Consider the following 19,416-nt stretch of genomic DNA (forward strand, 5'->3'; position numbering starts at 1 on the left):
GCTCTACTCTAGAATGAGTGGTGGTGGTGGTGATGGGGGCAGCTTTTGATCCTAAAACCAGACCTTTTATGTTGCCAGTGTTGATATCCCCATGGCATAGCCACCATGTGTTATGATGCTAATAGAGTCTATATCTTCTTCCACCTTGAATCATATTACCAAATTCCTCTTCTGGTACCCAAGCTTAATATGTATCATGCCCTAGAAGGAGGATGAGGCTGGATCAGGCTGGGGAGAAAAAAAAGAAATATCATTCCATCACAAATGAATGAACATACTAACATTTCATCACAGAGAATATTCAATTAAGATCTAAAATGTTGTTCCCTCTACACAGACGACCAGAGCTTTGATTATTTTCAGTGAAAGCTAAAAGTTACCAGCACCACTGAGTGGGCAATAAGGATCTTTTCTGGCAGCTGAAAGTGAAAAGAATGAGTTGTAGCAACTGAGAGTGAGTTGTGTATGAAAGCAGGTAGAGTTCCAGGCTCACTGGCCAGTAATTAAATGGTCAGAGAGCACTGCCCAGTGGAAGAAACGAAGGAGAGAGGCCAGTTTAAGATAGTACTGATGGCCAGCAGCTGAATTCCCTGATAAGATTTTTCTTCCTCAAGAGCCTTCCAGTGAGCAGCGCAAATGGGGTCCTAGCTCCACCACTTAATGGTTGTGGAATCTTAGGCAAGTCTCTTGAGCTCTCTGAATCTGAATTTCTTAACCACAAAATGAGATAACAACTGATAATATCTGCTCTATTTCATAGGATTGTTGCAAGTATAAAAAAGGGTAAAAATAAATGACCCAAAGAGTTAATCAATTGCTTGTCTTAGATGAGCCAACAGATCCCACTTAGGAAAGGAATTATGGACTAAAAGTCAGAATTAACACTCATTTGTAGCTCTTTGCACCAAAATATATAATTTTTTCCTATATTGAATACTGAATCAATGTATTTAAAAATGATATTCATTTTAAGTCCATTCAATCCAGAATCAAGCCAATTTGTTTTGTAATTAATATAGACACAAAGCAAAACTGGCTCTTCACAATCTTCAAATTGACTTTCTCAAATTGATATTGTGTTCGATTCAGATCTCAGATATTGACTTGTGATGAAGCATCCTTTTCAGACTCATTATCATCTGTGTTAGTGCTTTTAATAGACCCTTACAAGTGCAGCCAGGGAAAGCCCATCTCTCAAGACGCCTGCCCTTTTTAATGTGGGCCCTGGTCATTTTTGCTCAGGAACACAGTGTGACACAGTCACAATCTCCCTAGCCACTGCTGTCCTTGCTGTCAGCATTCTAACAGGGAGGGTTTGTCACTCTATGAATTGGCTCCTCGACTTTGACATTTAGCCATAGTGGCTTGCACTAAACTCCAGACAACTAGAATGTGGCCTAATTAGCAAGGCCACCCCACGCCCCTACCCACTCCTCTCCAGAAGCTTCCTCCAAAGGCCAGCTTCAGAGCGAGGTTAGTGCTGGATTCATAGGTTGAAAACCTGGCTTTTTATTTCAGCCCCTCATTATATAGAGAGGGGCCTCAGCATTGAGGAGAAAACAAGTCTGACTCTCAGGGAATATGAGATCCAGAGCCTGGTGGATCCAGAGCCTGGTGGGTCCAGAGGGAGAGAGTTAGATATGAGCAGAGGGCCTGTTAGGTGGAACTGGGCAAGAAGGGGAGGAGGTAGAGGTGGCAGTGTTTATGATGAGTTTCGGTGGTAGGAGAAGCAGATAAATGCAATTTTCTGTAGATTCATAAACGTGGCTATTCCTGCTGCAGGACTTTTTGTGATCTGCAAATGGAGGGGTGACCAAAGGAATGGACAGTATGCCGAGTCCATCAGTAATTTCAGGAATAGGTGACTTGATAAAGTTCCTTGGAGGCAAGGTCAAATAGACTGCTAGCAAAATATAATCTTATTAGTAGTAAAAGGATCCTGGATGTCAACAGGCACACGAAAGGTGCTTGGCATCACTCACCATTAGGGAAATGCAAATCAAAACCACAGTGAGATATCACCTCACACCTGTCAGAATGGCTGTCCTCAAAAGATCAAAGACAACAAATAATAAGTGTTGGCAAGAATATGGAAAAAAGGGAACCCTTGTGCACTGTTGGTGGGAATGTAAATTGGTGCAGCCAGTACGGAAAACAGTATGGAGACTTCTCAAAAAATTAAAAATGGAACTACCATATGATCTAGCAATTCTACTCCTGGGTATTTATTTGAAGAAAATGAAAACACTGATTAGAAAAGTATACGCACCCCTGTGTTTGTTGCAGCATTGTTTACAATAGCCAAGGAATGGATAAAGAAGACGTGGTGTGTGTGTGTGTGTGTGTGTGTGTGTATACACACACATACATTGTGTGTGTATATGTATGTATATGTGTGTATATATATATATATATACATACACAGTGTATATATATATAAAATGGAATGATAGCCACAAAAAGAGTGAAATCATGCTATTTGTGACAACATGGATGGACATAGAGGGTATTAATGCTCAGTGAAATAAGTCAGACCGAGAAAGAAAATTCTGTATGATTTCACTTGTATGTGGAATCTAAAAAACAGAACAAATGTACACACATAACTAAACAGAAACAGTCATAGATGTCAAACAGAGTCAAACAGGTGTTTGCCAGAGGGAAGGGGGATGCTGGGAAGAGAGAAACAGGTGAGAGAGATTAAGAGGTATAAACCTCTAGTTGCATAATGAATGTGCCATGGGTATGAAATGTTCAGTGTGAAGAGTATAGTCAGTAGTTGTATAATATCTTTGTCTGGTGACAGACGATAACTAGAGTTATCGTGATGATAATTTAAAAATGTCCAGAAATACCAAATCATTATGTTGTATGAGAGGAACTAACATAGTGTTGTATATCAGTTATACTTCAAAACCAACCAACCAACCAAACTCATTGAAAAAGAGATCATTTTTGTGGTTACCAGAAATGGGGTGTGGGGGGGGAGAGGGAATTGGAAGGAAGTCAAAAGGTACAAACTTTGAGTTATAAGATAAATAAGTATTAGGGATATAATGTACAACATGATAAATAAAATGAACACTGCTGTACGTTGTATATGGAAGTTGTTAAGAGAGTAAATCCTAAGAGTTCTCATCACAAGGAAAACATTTTTTTCTATTTCTTTAATTTTACATTTATATGAGATGATGGATGTTCACTAAACTTATTGTGGTAATCAGTTCATGACGTATGTAAGTCAAATCATTATGCTGTACAGCTTAAACTTCTACAGTGCTGTATGTCAATTATATCTCAATAAAACTGGACGGAAAAAAAAGCCAAAATAAATCCTGTCTATTACTGAGATGTATTCATAATGAGCAGTTAAACCTTATGATGTATTATATTTAATTCTGATTTTTGAGAGATGTTACTCTGCCAGGGTATGAAAGAATGAATTTATGAATATATCAAGTTGCTTATTTTCTCTCTTTCAGTTTTGTGTAAAAGAGGATATTGCATTCAAGTTAAAGAATACCACTGAGCTCATGTTGTTGAAAAGAAGGGGCTATTTCCTTGGTATGGGATTGTATAGAGTCTCTGTCTTCAAGCAGAAGACCAACTAATGAAGTCAACAGCATAAAAAATGTTGTCAGTAACAGATATAGATAACACATAGCTCTCTCCCTGCTATGTGGCTTTTCCCATTGGCAATCTCGGGAGAACTTTCTTCTGGGGAGTTAGCTTTTGCTCCTTAGTTCTCTGCTGCCCTCTGCTGGGTCCTGGGAGCCAGAGCCCTTCACTTGGCTCTACCTTGGAGCCCTTTCTCTTGGATTACTAAGCACCCACCAAGAGGCTCCACTCTTTCCACATTCCTTCATTCTTTTCCCATTCAGCAAGAACTTACTGAGGACATTCTATGTTCTAGAAACTGTATAAGGCCCTGGGGTACAAAGGTGAACAAACTTAGTCCCTGTCCAGAGGGAAGACAGAAGGTAAACAACAATGAGAAGACAGTTTGAGAAGGGCCAGATGAGAGACAGGCAGAAGAGGGATGAAACTGGAGAAAAGAAATATTAGCATTGCTGGCGAAGGTAGGGAAGCCTCCATGAGGATTTCAATTTTTTTTTTTTTTTTTTTGCGGTACGCAGGCCTCTCACTGTTGTGGCCTCTCCCGTTGCGGAGCTTAGGCTCCGGACGCGCAGGCTCAGCGGCCATGGCTCACGGGCCCAGCCGCTCCGCACGGCATGTGGGATCTTCCCGGACCGGGGCACGAACCTGTGTCCCCTGCATCGGCAGGCGACTCTCAACCACTTCGCCACCAGGGAAGCCCCCGAGGATTTCAATATTTAAATTGGATTTTAAAGGATGGTCAGGAGTGGGCAGGCTGCTGGGGTCTTAGGTTTACAGACTAGGAGGGATGGAAAAATTACATTCTCGTTCACTGAATAATGAGCCATCCAGAGTGTTAGAGGACAATGTCATAGATCATTTAAATTCGTATCATCTTTGCCTTGAGGCTTAAACACTGGGGTCTTCTTATAGTCCTGATGCCTTGTATTTAAGCATATAAATACCCAACAAAAAATAAGTACCAGAGTTTTTCTGTTTAAAATCAGGCCAAAAAAAAAAAAGAAGAAAACTTCATAAAGAAAGAAAGAAATACATGAATCTCTGTACTTTTCTTTAAACCTGAGAGAATGTATGCTGTGCCTCTCCTAAAAGCTGAGGAATTTGATATTTTCATTCTTGTATTATTCGGGATTTCTGTGCTATATACCAAATAATAACAGTAAATACATTATCCCCAGAAAGATGTTTTGTTCTTATTGCTGGTGAAAAAAATTAGCTCACTAACACTTCACCCCACAATTATGCTGTTCTTTCACTGGAGCACTGCTCATCAAGATAACTGACAGTTTCAATTGCTATTTGTAAAAAGTTGACATCCAGGCTGGGCATCCTGCCTGCAGAATGGCATAGGCTGAGGATGAATTGTAAGTTAACAAGCCTACCTACCTTTCCCCCTCTCCCAGCTCCCCCTGCATGAGGTAGAGTAAGCAGCATCTGGCTTAGTAATGCAAATAGAGAGACATTGGAACTCCAAGGAAGATGAAGTTACTATATCCTTACCTGGATAAAAAATGAAAATGTAGAATTCTTTTTTTTTTTTTTTTTGCAGTACGCGGGCCTCTCACCGCTGTTGGCCTCTCCCTTTGCGGAGCACAGGCTCCGGACGCGCAGGCTCAGCGGCCATGGCTCATGGGCCCAGCCGCTCCGCCGCATGTGGGATCTTCCCGGATCGGGGCGCGAACCCGCGTCCCCCTCATTGGCAGGCGGGCTCTCAATCACTGCGCCACCAGGGAAGCCCCGAAAATGTAGAATTCTTATCCGTGAAAGGAGTACATGTCTCATCATAGAGCAGGGCCCTGGCATTATCTCTTTTTATGTCCCTGGTTCCTCTCATAGGATCTGTCCTGTAGTAGGTACTTTCAAAATGTTAGTATAATTGAGTTAAATTCTATTGCCCTTCAGGCAGAAACACCATCTTTATGTCTTCCTACTTGGTAAAGCTCCTAGAAAAGCATTTGCTTAGCTTAGTATTCCATGGCACATGCACAAGCTTATCACAGGAACTACGAAGGGGCCCTGTTTCTTTATACTTACTCATTGTGTTCCCTTTTCTGAAGCTTTAGCCTGCCCTGGAGTCTAGTATGATTCAGAACACTACTAACAGCCTTTGCCAGTCCTTCCTAAGGATTCATCTCTTTCCTGAAATAATTCGTGGGTGATGGAGCTGTGACATCAAAGATGAGACAGATAGAAGGAGATATCATGACATACCATAGATAAAAGTCTTTCTCTTGGAGTATGAACTCCCAGTGAAAAAAGCATGGCAAAAAATTGAAGAGTCTTACAGAAGCTCTATGCCCCAGCTAGAAGAGTAAACTAAGTGGGTCTGAGATTGAGCTTACCGTTCAAAGAGCCTCTTAAATTCCTACAATCATAGAATATGGGACTAGAGAGCCTTATGGAATCATGTATTCACAATTTGTGTTTTTTTATTAGTGGTATATTTATATTTGTTCAGCCACTAGAAACAGATATACTGATTTACAATAGTTTAAAGAGAATAGGGTTCTATTTTTCTTACACAAAGAAGTCTGATAGTGTTGGCTCAGTGGCTCAAAAATGTCTGGATCCATCATCACTGCAGTTTTTCTGGCCTTTATCTGTGGCTTATTTCCTCATGGTGGCAAGAAGGCTGCCACAGCTCTAGACCTCATATCCATATTCAAGGCAGGAAGAGGGGGTGAGAATGGTTTTGGCCACATCTGTCCCTTTTGTAAGAGAGCAGAAGTTTTCCAGAAGTTCTCCAGCTGGTTTCCTCTTACATCTCTTTAGCCAGAACTGGATTTGTAGGGCGCCCCTAGACATAAGGGGAGTGAATAAAGTGGCGACTGGATTTAATGCTGCCATGGAAAACACCGAGGGGCTATTAGCAAGAAAGAGGTGGAGGCAGTGACAGTGTCTACCACAGATGGAGAAACATACCAGTACTCAATACTGGTGGACAAAATATTTTTAACAATGTTCATATGATGCAAACATGTTAATGCTAGATTTTTATTCCAATTACTATGCCCAGTGCCCTGGCAGAATGTAAAATAGAGGTGGGTTACCTGGTTTTGACCACTCTGGGCAACAAGTGGCTCTGACCGTCAGATGTGGTCATCCTAGTGAGATTTATCTGCATTATGGGAGATAGTATGCGTTTTTGTATGTTATGATTCTAATACTTAATAGTATTGAGCTATACAGTAGACTCTTGGTGTTTGTCCTGAGACTTCCAAGAATCCCCCAGATTTATGAAAAGCACTAGTGAGCAACAAACTAACATCAAATGCAGGTACTGGCTCACTCACTACCTAAATGACTAATTCCCTACAAACCAGCTCACAGTGGGGATGATTCAAATTAGTGCCTTAGCAAAATTACAAATTGCTACATGTCATAGTCCTCCAGGGTCTCTTTCACATCGTCAAAACCAGGACTGTTAAATTTGCAAATGGAAAAGTGCCTACTGTGCATTTGTGAAAATGCTCTCATGTCATCAGTGAAATATCAGAGCATAATGACAATAAGGCTTTTCCGTATTTATGTAAGAAAACATTGAAATGGCTACATTTTTACTATTTTATTTTATTAAGAAGTGATAAGAGGCTACTGTCCTCATTTACCTATTGTTCTCAGATATTGTTCCACCTGATAGATGACCAGGCCAAAGGCTGAGCTTCCTTCATCTTCCAGGCTTGAATCTCTCCAGGAAGGATAGTTGGGAACCAAAGTCCTGATTAAAATACATGACCCTAGCATAGTTCGGTTTAGGTCTTAATAGAGGGATGGTGGCCTGGAGGTAAAAGAGAAGCAGAGTGAGTGGGGTAATCTAGCTCTGAAGAAAGATAGATGGTTAACATCAGGGGAATTCCTGGAAATTGGGCCTAGGAGTCTCCCTTCCTCCTTTCTCTCTTCACTATCCTGTTGTCCCTCTGAGACTTTCCTCTCTCTTTTTTTTTTTTTTTTAACACCCTTTCTCATAGACCGAACTCTGGAAAAAGGAGTATGCTAAGGTGCCTGGGTACATAATATCCATACCTGTACCCACACCCACACTCACACCCATACCTATACCTGTACCTATACCTGACCTATCTATCTGTACCTATTGGTATTTGGCCAACAAAATGACCAATATATTCACACTTACAAAAATGACAAGATATATCTAAATATTACAGACTGGTATTGCAATCACAGACTTTATTATCTAATGTGAGATATACAACAACTCTATAAGAGTGAAGGTCCATGCATTAATTTCGGCATTCGCCTGATTTTGCGCACAATGTTCTCTTGAAAACTTGTGGCAAGTGAAATGTATAAAACTTAAACAAGATTTCATGTGGGTTCTGTTACCAGAGAGCTGAAAAATGTATTGACATTCCTAATCACACTTTGCCTTTTAGGCATCGTCCTTGATGATTCATACATTTCATATATGTTTTTTCACTTTGTTCTTTCGCTTCAGAAAGTTGACCAGCTTGAAGTCTATGAGCATCTGATTGACGCTAATGACATCACTTTCCACAGGCCTAATGATTTCTATCTTTGCCTTAATTGCATTGAGTTAATGAGACCTCTGCTTCTTATCACAGGTATCAGCACTTTCATTTCTCCTTTCTCTGCTCATTTTTGTAACCTAATAAGGGAGAAATGCAGTAAAATATTCATATAATTACACAAACATTGCTTTACCTTCAAAAATGGGGAGGCATCTGGCCAGCAGTGCTACTGTGAAATAGCCAACCATGTACATATACAAAACAGCTCTTATTTATGGAGTTAAATCAATAAAGTATTAACATATGTGTTGCTTGGAAGTTGGATACATGGAAATGGAACATAACCTTATCACAATTTTAGAGTTGGCCTTTAGTCATATACTGAGTGTCCAAAGCTGGGACCAAGAGCCAGTTCTCCTGTTTCCAAATAAGTGTTCATTAATTCATTCAGCAAATATTTATTGAACATGTACTCTTATATGCCAGACGCTGTTCCAAGTGGTAACGCTCTGTTTCATGTGATCCTGAGCTAGAGTCATTAGTGACAACTCTCTGACTCCAACTTGAGTTTTCATCTTTGTAACCCCTTTGATGAACTCTTTGGCTTTGTGTCTGGTGTTTTCTGTAGTGGAGAAGACTTTCTGCTTGTAACATCTGCCCACTTGGATTTTTCCTTTTTCTTGGAGTAGAAGCCAGGCCTTTTCAGAGTCCAAGTATCTCTGTTAATGTGGCTGCATTATCCTGCAGTGTGGACAAGGAGCTTTGGGAGAGTCTCTGTTGAGTGACAGTGATAAACACCTACAGACCCTGCAGCCAAGCATTAAAATTTAGCACACTCAAGTGATAACCAAATAGGGAGAGAAATTCTTTCCTATTGTTCTACCTCTCCTCTGGAAGTTTTTTTGTGAAGCTGATGGTCTGGTAGGGAAAAAAATTTCGCTGTCTTTTATGAAATAGCATGGAAAATAATTTTGCTATGTAAGAAGAGTCACAGCTTGAGTTGTTGGACATAAGGATCAAGGTAGAATTAGTGTGCAGGATGTTTATTAGAAATTAAGATCTGTGGAAGGGAGGAGGAAGAAGCAGGATTAGGCAGAGGGAGAAGTTGAACTGTGATACAGGCCAGGCACAGCTTTCCCTGGCTCCATGGGGAGTTCTGAGCATATGTTTTTCATCACAGTTGACCCTCATTGGGCTGAAATGGCTGTGCGTTTTCATCATACCCCTTATCAGTCACTGAATGTGGGCTACCCCAGGAAGAATGTTCCCTTGGGCAAGGTGGCTGTCTGCAGCTGAGGCATACCTTGATGGAGCTGATAGCTGGGCAACAAGTCATGGCGTGAAGGGGGAATCTAGTAATGCATCTCTGTAGGATAAAAATCTCAGCAAACTAGGAACAGGGGGGAAATTCCTCAACTTGATAAAGAATATTTACGAAAACCTACATCATACTTAACAGTGAGAAAATGAATGCTTTCCCCCTAAGTTTGGGAATAAGGCAAGGATGTCCTTTCTCGCCCTAATAGTCAAGGTTTCCCAGAGAAATAGAACCAGCACAATATGTATATATCTAAAAAGAGATTTAATGTGCGGATTTGGCTTATACAATTATGGAGGCTGAGAAGTCCCACAATCTGCTGTCTGTAGCTGGAGACCCAGAAAAGCTGGTGGTGTAATTTAGTCTGAGTCCAAAGGCCTGAGAACTAGGGGAACTCATGGTGTAAATCCCAGTCTGAGGGCCAAAGAAGATGAGATGAGCTGTCCTAGCTCTACCAGCGAGGCAGGGAAAAAGGTGAAATCTTCCTTCCCTTGACTTTTGTTCTATTCAGGCCCTCAATAGATTAGATGATGCCCACCCACATTGGGGAGGGAAATCAGCTTCACTGAGTCCACTGATTCAGATACTAATCTCATCTGGAAACACCCTTCACAAGCACAACCAGAAATAATGTTTAATCTGGGCACCCCATGGCCAGTCAAGTTAACACAAAAAATTAACAATCACATTCACCATCCCTATTCATCATTTTATTGGAAGTCCTTGGTAGTGCAATAAGGAAACAAAATATATACAGATGGGGAAGGAAAAAATAAAACTGTTTTCAGATAACATGATTGTCTATCTAGAAAAGTCACAAAAAATATACAAAAAACTCTTTAACTAATAAGTGATCTAGCAAGGTCACAGCAAACAAGGTAATATACAAAAGTCAGTGTTTTCCTATATATGAAAATGAACAACTAGAATTTGCAATGAAAAAATAACATATACAATACGACCCCCCAAATGAAACACTTATGTATAAATCGAATAAATATACATAGAAACTGTATATGGAAAACTATAAAATTCTGATGTAAGAAATCAGAGATCTAAATGAATGGGTAGATATTTCTTGTTCATGGATTGAAAGACTCAATATAGTTAAGATGTCAATTCTTTCCTACTTGATCTATAGATTCAATGAAATTCCTATCGAAATCTCAGCAAGTTATTTTATGGATATCAACTAACTGATTCTAAAGTTTGTGTGAAGGGGCACAAGACCTAGAATAGCTAACACAATATTAAAAGAAGAACAAAATTGGAGGACTGATACAACCCAACTTCAAGACTTACTGTAAAGCTACATTAAGCAAGATAGTGTGGTTTGGCAAAAATATAGGCAAATAGATCAATGGAATAGAACAGAGAGCCTGGAAATAGACACACGTAAATATAGTTAACTAATCTTTGACAGAGGAGGAAAGGCAACTTAATGGAAAAGGCTAGTCCTTTCAACAAATGGTGCTGGATGTATCAGATGTCCATATGCAAAAGAAAATCAAAGAAGAAAGACAAATAAAATGCCAACTGGACAGACCTTGCACCATTCACAAAAATTAACGAAAAAATGGATCACAGACTTAAGTGTAAACCACAAAACTGTAAAGCTTCTAGAAGATAGGTGACCTTTGATTTGGCAATGAGTTTTTATTTATTTTATTTTATTTATTTATTTTTTTGCGGTACGCGGACCTGTCACTGTTGTGGCCTCTCCCGTTGCGGAGCACAGGCTCCGGACACGCAGGGTCAGCGGCCATGGCTCACGGGCCCAGCCGCTCCGCGGCATGTGGGATCCTCCCGGACCGGGGCACGAACCCGTGGCCCCTGCATCGGCAGGCGGACTCTCAACCACTACGCCACCAGGGAAGCCCTTGGCAATGAGTTTTTAGATACAAGACCAAAAATGAAAAAAAATTGATTTATGAAAAAGATTGATAAATTAGACATGTTTGTTTAAAATGATAATTGTACCTCATGGGAGCATGGGTTAATAATCCTGATAACGCTATACATCTATACAGGAATTGAGCAATTAAGTAAATGGATAGCAGGTAGAGGGAACCAGGTTTCTTGATATTGGAGTGGAAGTTTACAGGTAAACAAGAGGAGGAGGCTAGAATGATCCATATGGTGATGGACTAGAATTGGAGATATCAGTATGAACCCATGTTTAGCTTAATATAGATATGGGTGGTCACATATAGATATATTTATAGAGATATGTGTGTATCTGAGTTAGTAGACACACATATACTTCATTGCTTGCTCGGCTGAGAAGGCCTAGCAGTGACAGTACCCCAGTAATGATGAGTATATACCTGGTACCCATATCATGGTTTCTAATACCATTCTCCAGTACAAGAAACCAGTTCTTCTTGGATTCTAAGACTGGGGCAGAAAAAACAACACTGGGGCAGGAAATATACCAGATGAGCCTGGAGCATCCTGTAGTGCTGGAGAGTAAGAAAGTGCTAAACAAACAAACAAAACCCCCACAGTGATGGGGATATACCAAAGGAGCATAGAAGCCAGCTGAAAGAGCTTCCAATGGCCAAAGCTGGAACAATTTGATCAAAAAAACCAAAGCAAAACAGTATTGGATTACAACCTAAGGTATAAAACTAATATCCATGTGTTCATACTGATACAAATAAATGACTGAACAAATAAATAAATGGTGGTGGTGGGGAGAATACACAAATATCCTATGCAAAAGAAATCAAAATAATTTATGTAGATAATGTGCCTTCAAGTTGGTGAAGTATAATTCTTGATTCTCATAGTGTGGGGCTTTGCATTATGACTTCTTCCTAAGAGTAAAGTATGGAAAAGATGGGGCGGGGTGGGTGGAGAGAGTAACTATGCAATGAGAAAGCTGACAAACAAAACCTCAGTCAGATGGTTAAAGTCAAAATCAGCAGTGATGACTCAGGTTCTGTGCTTGATATGATGTGATGACAATGTCATTTTACCTCTGAGGTCTTTCTCCCCCAAACCCATAATCCTTGTCTAGTCATGAGAGAAACATCAGACAAATTGCAAATGTGGGACATTCTACAAAACACCTTACCAGCACTTCTCAAAGCTGTTGAAGTCATCAAAAACAGGGAAATTCTGAGAAACTGTCACAGTCAAGAGGAGCCTAAAGAGACATGGTGACTAAATGTAATATGGTATCCTGGATGGGGTCCTGGAACAGTATAAGGATATTAGGTAAAAACGAAGGTAATCTGAATAAAATATGGACTTTAGTTAATAATGCATGAATATTGGTTCATTAATTGTGATAAATGTATCATACTAATGGAAGATGTTAATAGGGGAAGCTGTGAGGTTTATGGAGACTCTATACTATCTTTGCAGTTTTTCTGTAAATCTAAAACTGTTCCAAAAATGAAGTTTTTATCAAATTAAAAACTGCATTGCAGGCATTGTGCCAGGCACTAGGATGAGTTAGACATGACGTTGCCCTCAAGGAGCTAAAGTTTGTGAGTCCACAGGTGTGTGAACACACAGTCTAGTGTTCAGGTCAGGAATAGAGGCACAGGCACAGGGCTTTGGAAACCTGGGGTTTTAGATTAGTTGTCTGAAGACTTCTGTTCCACATCCTATGAAAAAACCATTGTTCTCTCTAAAATTTCTGTGAATAGCTGGCTGGGGGTGGTGGTTATCTTCTTGTTTTCTGGTCTAGGTTTCTGTTGCTGATGAACTCATGCCCTTTCATCTCTTGGCACCATCCTCTCTGCTCATAACCATTCTGTGGTACTCAGCCTGTTTCCTTTTTTTTGTCCACCCACATGTGTTGTCAGACTTTATTAAAGATTGAAGATAGATGTTTACATGTTTTTTTAAAAAATATTTATTTATTTATTTTGGCCGCACTGGGTCTTGGTTGCAGCATGCAGGATCTTTTTTTTTTTAGTTGCAGCATGTGGACTTCTTAGTTGTGGCATGTGAACTCTTAGTTGTGGCATGCATGTGGGATCTAGTTCCCTGATCAGTGATCGAACCTGGGTCCCCTGGAGATGTTTACGTTTTAAATGCAAAAAATTAAAAATGTAGATTTGACACCATGTTCTTAAAACTTCCTTGGCCACTCCGCCACAGGAAACTTCTCACTGGCGGCGTTACTCTGCAGGCTCTAGCTTTCTACCATGTCTGGTCCTCTCTCTCTCATCTCTTGGCCTACCTCCAATATCCTGGATTCTTTCTTTTGCAGCAAAGTTTACCTTTTTATTTCTTCTTCTCCTTATAGGCAGGTTTGGGATCTCACTTTCTCCACCCCAAAACAGACTAGCGAAGTATGATTTTTAATAAAGATGGTTTCTTCTAAAAAGCAAACAAATACAAGAGTAGAATAAAATCACAGGTGCCAACTGTTAAAATACTAATATCTTTATACTGCTATACCAGGTCAGAAAACAAATTGAGTGTTTCAAATCAGACAGGAGGGTTGTTAAGCAGGTTTAGGAGAATATCATCTACCTCAATTGCAGGGCATAAACAGGTGGTGGTAAGTGGACACTGGGGAGAGGGGCTCAGGAGTCCCTTCCTTTCTTCCCTCTGACTCTCTGTAAGGCAGTGCCTGCTTCATTCTTCTTTCCTTGTAGTTCTTGGATAACTCATCCGCTTTCATTTGGTCCATTGTAACACCCTGAAATGACAGCCTAGTACCCAGTGCTGCCTGATGTTTCAGTTTAGCTCTTCTTCGATATTTGACTCAGTTTCGTCAAAGCTTTGCCCATGTTCCATCAATCAGCTTTTACCTGGGGGATAGAGTCACTTCTCCATGGCAATGACTGTGGCCATGGTCAGGGGTGCTCAAAAACGTTAGCTGTTATCATTGTTTTGGGGGTTATTATTTGTTTTATGATTCAGGGCAGCTTTCCTCAGCCAGCCGCAGCCGTACTCTAGAGACATTATGTGAGCGTCTACAGTTTTTTACATTCTTCTTCCTTAATTTCTAATAAGGAGCACTACAGGATGCTCCCTCCTTCTGACTCCTCCTTCATCCTGAAATGATTCAGAGGGGGCCATGTTTCCTCAAGTGTCTACCTAGGTTGGAAGGAAAGCAGGGAGTGTACTAATCATGACTTTTTTTGTTGCAAGCCATAAAAACCTAAATTCAACTAGCTTAAGCAAAAGAGCGAACAGAGAGTGGAGTGGTTCTCAAGATCAAAGGAAGAACTAAAGGGTTCAGAGCACCTTGGCAACAAGATTTATGTATGTCTCCTCATTTCTTATCTTTTTTTTCTTTATTTGGCTTTTCTCTGTAGGCAGGTCTTTGCTTACAGCTGCCGATTCTCATCCTCCTTATTCAGCCACCCCACTAACAGGAGAGAGCCTGTTTTTATGTAATGTCTGTGAATCAGTGCTAGAGAAGAGCTCTGGGCAGCCCACCTGGGGTCACACAATCTTTCCTTGGATCACCGTTGCAGAGGCACGGGGGAATTATGATTGGCCTTGTCTAGGACCTTTGCTGTCTCTTAGGGAAGTTGTTTAGGGGACTGTGACTGACAGCATCTGAATGACAGGAGGTGGATATAGGGTAGACACTCTGTCTGTGTTCACTGCCGAAAGGGTGCTGCTTTTTCAATGCTGCCATAATGAATGTAAGTAGATTTCTGAAAAGACACTGGGAATAGAGTGAGGTTGGTGGATGTTATAGGGAGAATCCTTCTCTCCTCAGGACCTCTTAATTTGTGCCCTGTTCTCAGAAGAAGAATGCAACCCACCTAGGCATGATGGATTATGTGATTTGGAGAGCATGAGGTCTGGATAAACTGTCTTGGGAATACCTTCAGGGATCATTGGAGACTCTCACTGGGTTATGGGCCCTCAGCTGGACCTGGAACCTTAGCAGGGATGAGTGTGGCATTTTCTGTGTGCTTCTACTTTTACCCACTAAAGCCTCCTTTCAGTAGGCTTCTCTTTCTGAACTGGTCTGGGGTCATGCACCTGGCTATGATTGGTGGTAATCTCATCCTGGGCTTCCACAACTCTGATAAAAGAGTTAGAAAAGGCCTTTATTTCTTTCCTGCCTGAGAGGTTGGAGGCCCCACCTCCTGGGGGCCATTCCTAGTTCCAAATATGAAAATGGCTAAAGTGTAGCATATGGTTGCAGTGGATTATAAAAAAGCATGGAAGGGTTTGCATCCGTTCAGAAGGAGTAGTACAATAAGAGGCCAAAGAAAATCTTTTGAGAGTGCACTGAAAAGTAAAAGTAACATAAAGAGTGTTAGTAGTTTTTGTCACTGCAAGTCCTGGCAGGGATTCTGGGGCAAACTGATGCCATTTCATTTTCAGTTCCAATCACAGTCTAGTAAAGTCAAGTCAGAGTTCAGCTGGGTCTCTTTTTAGGCTCAGGAGAAAGCTACACAGAACTCATTCAGTAAACATTTGTGGAGGGCTTTCTATGTGCAGGACAGGGGTCAGGGTACTCCAGGCTTCACATCCCTGCCTTCAGAGAGCTCACAGTGTAAGCAATGGAAATTCATCAATCATACACAACTATTGCATTAGACTGAATAGTAATAGAACCCTGAGGAAGGTAAAAGCAATGACTTGGCTTGAAGGAGAGGGCCATTTTCTTTGACCAGGTAAGGTCGAGGGGTAGGTGGTAGAGTGGGGTGTAGAAAACGGAAAAGATGATGATTTTATCACTAGCATATATCCACAACCTTCTTGGAGTCCAAAGAAAAACATAAGAAAGAAATATCAGGAATCTGGTTTGCCAAATCTTAGAATACTTTCATGATATCTCCTGAGCAGACAATGAAACATCTCAAGATTTGCTTAAAAGAGGGTATTTTAAAGAGCTGTATATAAATTAAAATATCCTTCTCCTTATTGTGGTATTTCACAATACTCTCCAAATCCAGACTTCTCTCTCCTGTCTCCATAAGTCCCACTGACTTAAGAAATGTGAGGAGTGGTAAAATGGGTGAACCTTCCAGTAAAATATCTGTCCCCAGTTATGAGAGAGTAACCGGAGGTTTCTTCCAGTAATCTTACCTGCTTATGACATATAGATCCCATACTCATGAGCCCTGAAAAGTTTCCAGATAGAGCCAGGCTAGAGTTGCCAGATAAAATATAGGACACCCAGTTAAATTTGAATTTCAAATAAACATAAATAATGACTAATTCTCTTGTTTAAGTATGTCCTGGCAACCTCCTAGGCTCACTTGGCATCTTGGCCCTAAATGGATAGTCTGGTTTCTTCCCCATGTCTAGCTTTATTAGATCTAATTATTATCAGTGTTACATGCCTGGCAAAACCACTCCCACCAACCTAGTCCCTATCCTGTTTCCCCATAGTATAACAGAAGGGGGGACTCAAGGAAGAGCAGGGAAAGACACTGGCTGAGGATATATACTAACAAGAAGTTAATCGTGGAAGTGTTAAAGGTCTTATGGCCTTCTTAAATGCCATCCCAGATTTAGACCTTAGTCAGGGCCTCTTACCCTGGTCCCCTGAACCATTCTCAGAATTCAAAGAATCACCCCACCCCAGACCTGTGCAACCAGAGAGAGTAGAATGATTGAGTGGAACTCATGCTGGAGGCAGAGCTCATGGGAGTTGAAACCCAGGGGAGAGAGAGTGAAGAGGTTGAAAGGATGAGTTTAAATGAGGCAAGGCACAAGGCAGTGAGTTTTGTCAGCTGGCTGTGAGTGGTTGGCCCTAAGGGGAGTACTCTGAAAGTATAGAATTAAGAGCCCACAAATATTGAAGGAATTGGGGCTCTGTTGGCAAAAACAGTGGTTTTTGAACTTTAGTGTCCATACAAACTACCTGGGGATCCTGTTAAGGTAGATTCTGATTCATCAGGTCTGGAGTGGCTCCTGAGATTCTGCATTTCTGACAAGCTCCCAGGTGATACTGATGCTGCTGGAAGATGATCTGCATTTCGAGTAATGCTGAAGAGAAATTACACCGGACACTTGTTAAAAATGTCAAGGAAGACTTTATTTAAGACTATTGCAGTAAGGGAGAGAGATTGAACTCAACTTTGAATCCAGCAGGGGCAGCTGGGTATTTATAGCCTACAGGCAGCGTGAGGGATAGGATGGAAAGTTACTAGGAGGAATTGGTTAGGTGTCAAGGGTGGGTGGATGAGGAACTTGACAGGGTATCAAGGGGGATTCTTGCTCAACTAGCTTAGCAGAATCCCTGCTAAAACCACCAGGCTTTTTGCTTAACAATAGATTGTCAAACTGTGAACATTCTCCCCTCCCCTGTCACTACAACCATGCACTGCTGATGTGTTATAAACACTGAGACAAAATTCAGTATTTCACTGTGTTTCCAAAGAAACGATCCTGGTGCATGCAGTGATTTGCCCATTCAGCAACAGGTAGGTCAGTTCAAGATCATCTCATCTTATGGTGTTAGCATTTCCTTGAGGCCACAAAGGACAGAGATTCTTCTTTTTTAACCCCTTTGATAACTTTCCCCATTATCTTTCTCTTCATCTTATTCTGGTGGACAAACAGCACCTGGAAACCCTCTTCTGAGACCCCAGGGAATCCCTGCAGGCTCTCTTGGGAAATGAGACTTCTAACTATAGGGAAAATGTGGGCAAAATATCAGGTTCAGGTTTTTTTTTTTTTTCTTCTTGGAACAGGGAATGAGAAGGCTTCAACAGAGAATGCAGAGTAAAGGAGAGTCATCTCCTTAGGATCTCAGGTCATCTTACTTCAGTGCTGTCTCACCCTCTTCCATCCCAGGCTACCTTTGGTAGCCCCAAAGGACTCTGTGACCTTTTCTTTTTCTGTAGTGCCCAACATTTTTTCTTTCCCTTATTTAAAACTTCATTGTTGCTTCATTGCTTTTAAAAAATGGAAGCCAATGATTTTCTTTTTTTGTGAGGCAGAGGGAGAAGGAAAAGGCCCCAAGATTTGGAGCCTGGAAACTAGGAACCTTCTTCCACCAATTCTTTCCTTGAAGATATGGATATGGGCGATGGCAAAAGTAAGAGAAGTCTCTTCCATATGACCTCACCAAAGATCTTTGGCAACTTGTCAACTGCCTTTGGCTCTAGCTCCCTTATGTAAAAAACGACAGAGGGTAGAAATCATTCTTCTCTGCCCACATTAAAGAAATGGATGGGAAAGTGTTGTGTGGAGTATAAATTGCAAATCGCAAGTTGATTGTTATTATTATTAACGTTGTTTTCACTTTTGCTGCCATGAGCAGTGTTATAAGGAGAAAACACACATTTTAACAAGTTTTTTTTTTTTCAAATGAGTAAGACAAAGACATGGTAAAAATATAGAGCATAAAAGTTATATAGTGAAAACTGTCTCCTTCCTACCATTAGTCCATTCTCAGAATAGTACCTACTTCTAACCATTTTCTTACGTTTTCTTCCAAAAATTATCTCAACATATATAAGCATATGCATATATGTATGTATGTATATATTTATATATGTAAATTTGTATGTATATATTTATTTTTCAACAAATGATAACCAACTTCTCCATCTTTCTTTCTGCTAACTGTATAGTTTAGTGACTACTCCATATCATCCCGTTAGACTTTTGTCATTATCACATCTACGTAGTGTTCTAGAGCCCATCATCACATACTAACTATAATTTATTTACCCTTTCTTCTAATGATGGACATTTAGTTTATTTCCAGTGACTGGCTATTTCAAGTTATGCTGCAATGACTGTACTGTGCATTTGTGCAAGTAGATCTATGTCATAAGTCTCAGAAGCATGATGTCTGGGTCCAAGTGTACAGGTGCTTTACATTTTAGTAGAAATTCCCAAATTGCCTGCTGGAGAAATGTCCACAATTTACATTTGCACTAATAGAGTTTTTCTACACACCGCCATCAATACTGGAAGACGATTTCTACTAATTTGGACTTACAGTGCTTTCACATTGTTAGTTTAGGTTTGTATTGCTCTAATTTTGAGTGCGCTTGAACGTCTATCTCTTCATATGCTTAAAAGCCATTTACCTGT

Source organism: Kogia breviceps, chromosome 18, assembly GCF_026419965.1.
Source record: "Kogia breviceps isolate mKogBre1 chromosome 18, mKogBre1 haplotype 1, whole genome shotgun sequence".
NCBI classification, from domain to species: Eukaryota; Metazoa; Chordata; class Mammalia; order Artiodactyla; family Physeteridae; genus Kogia; species Kogia breviceps.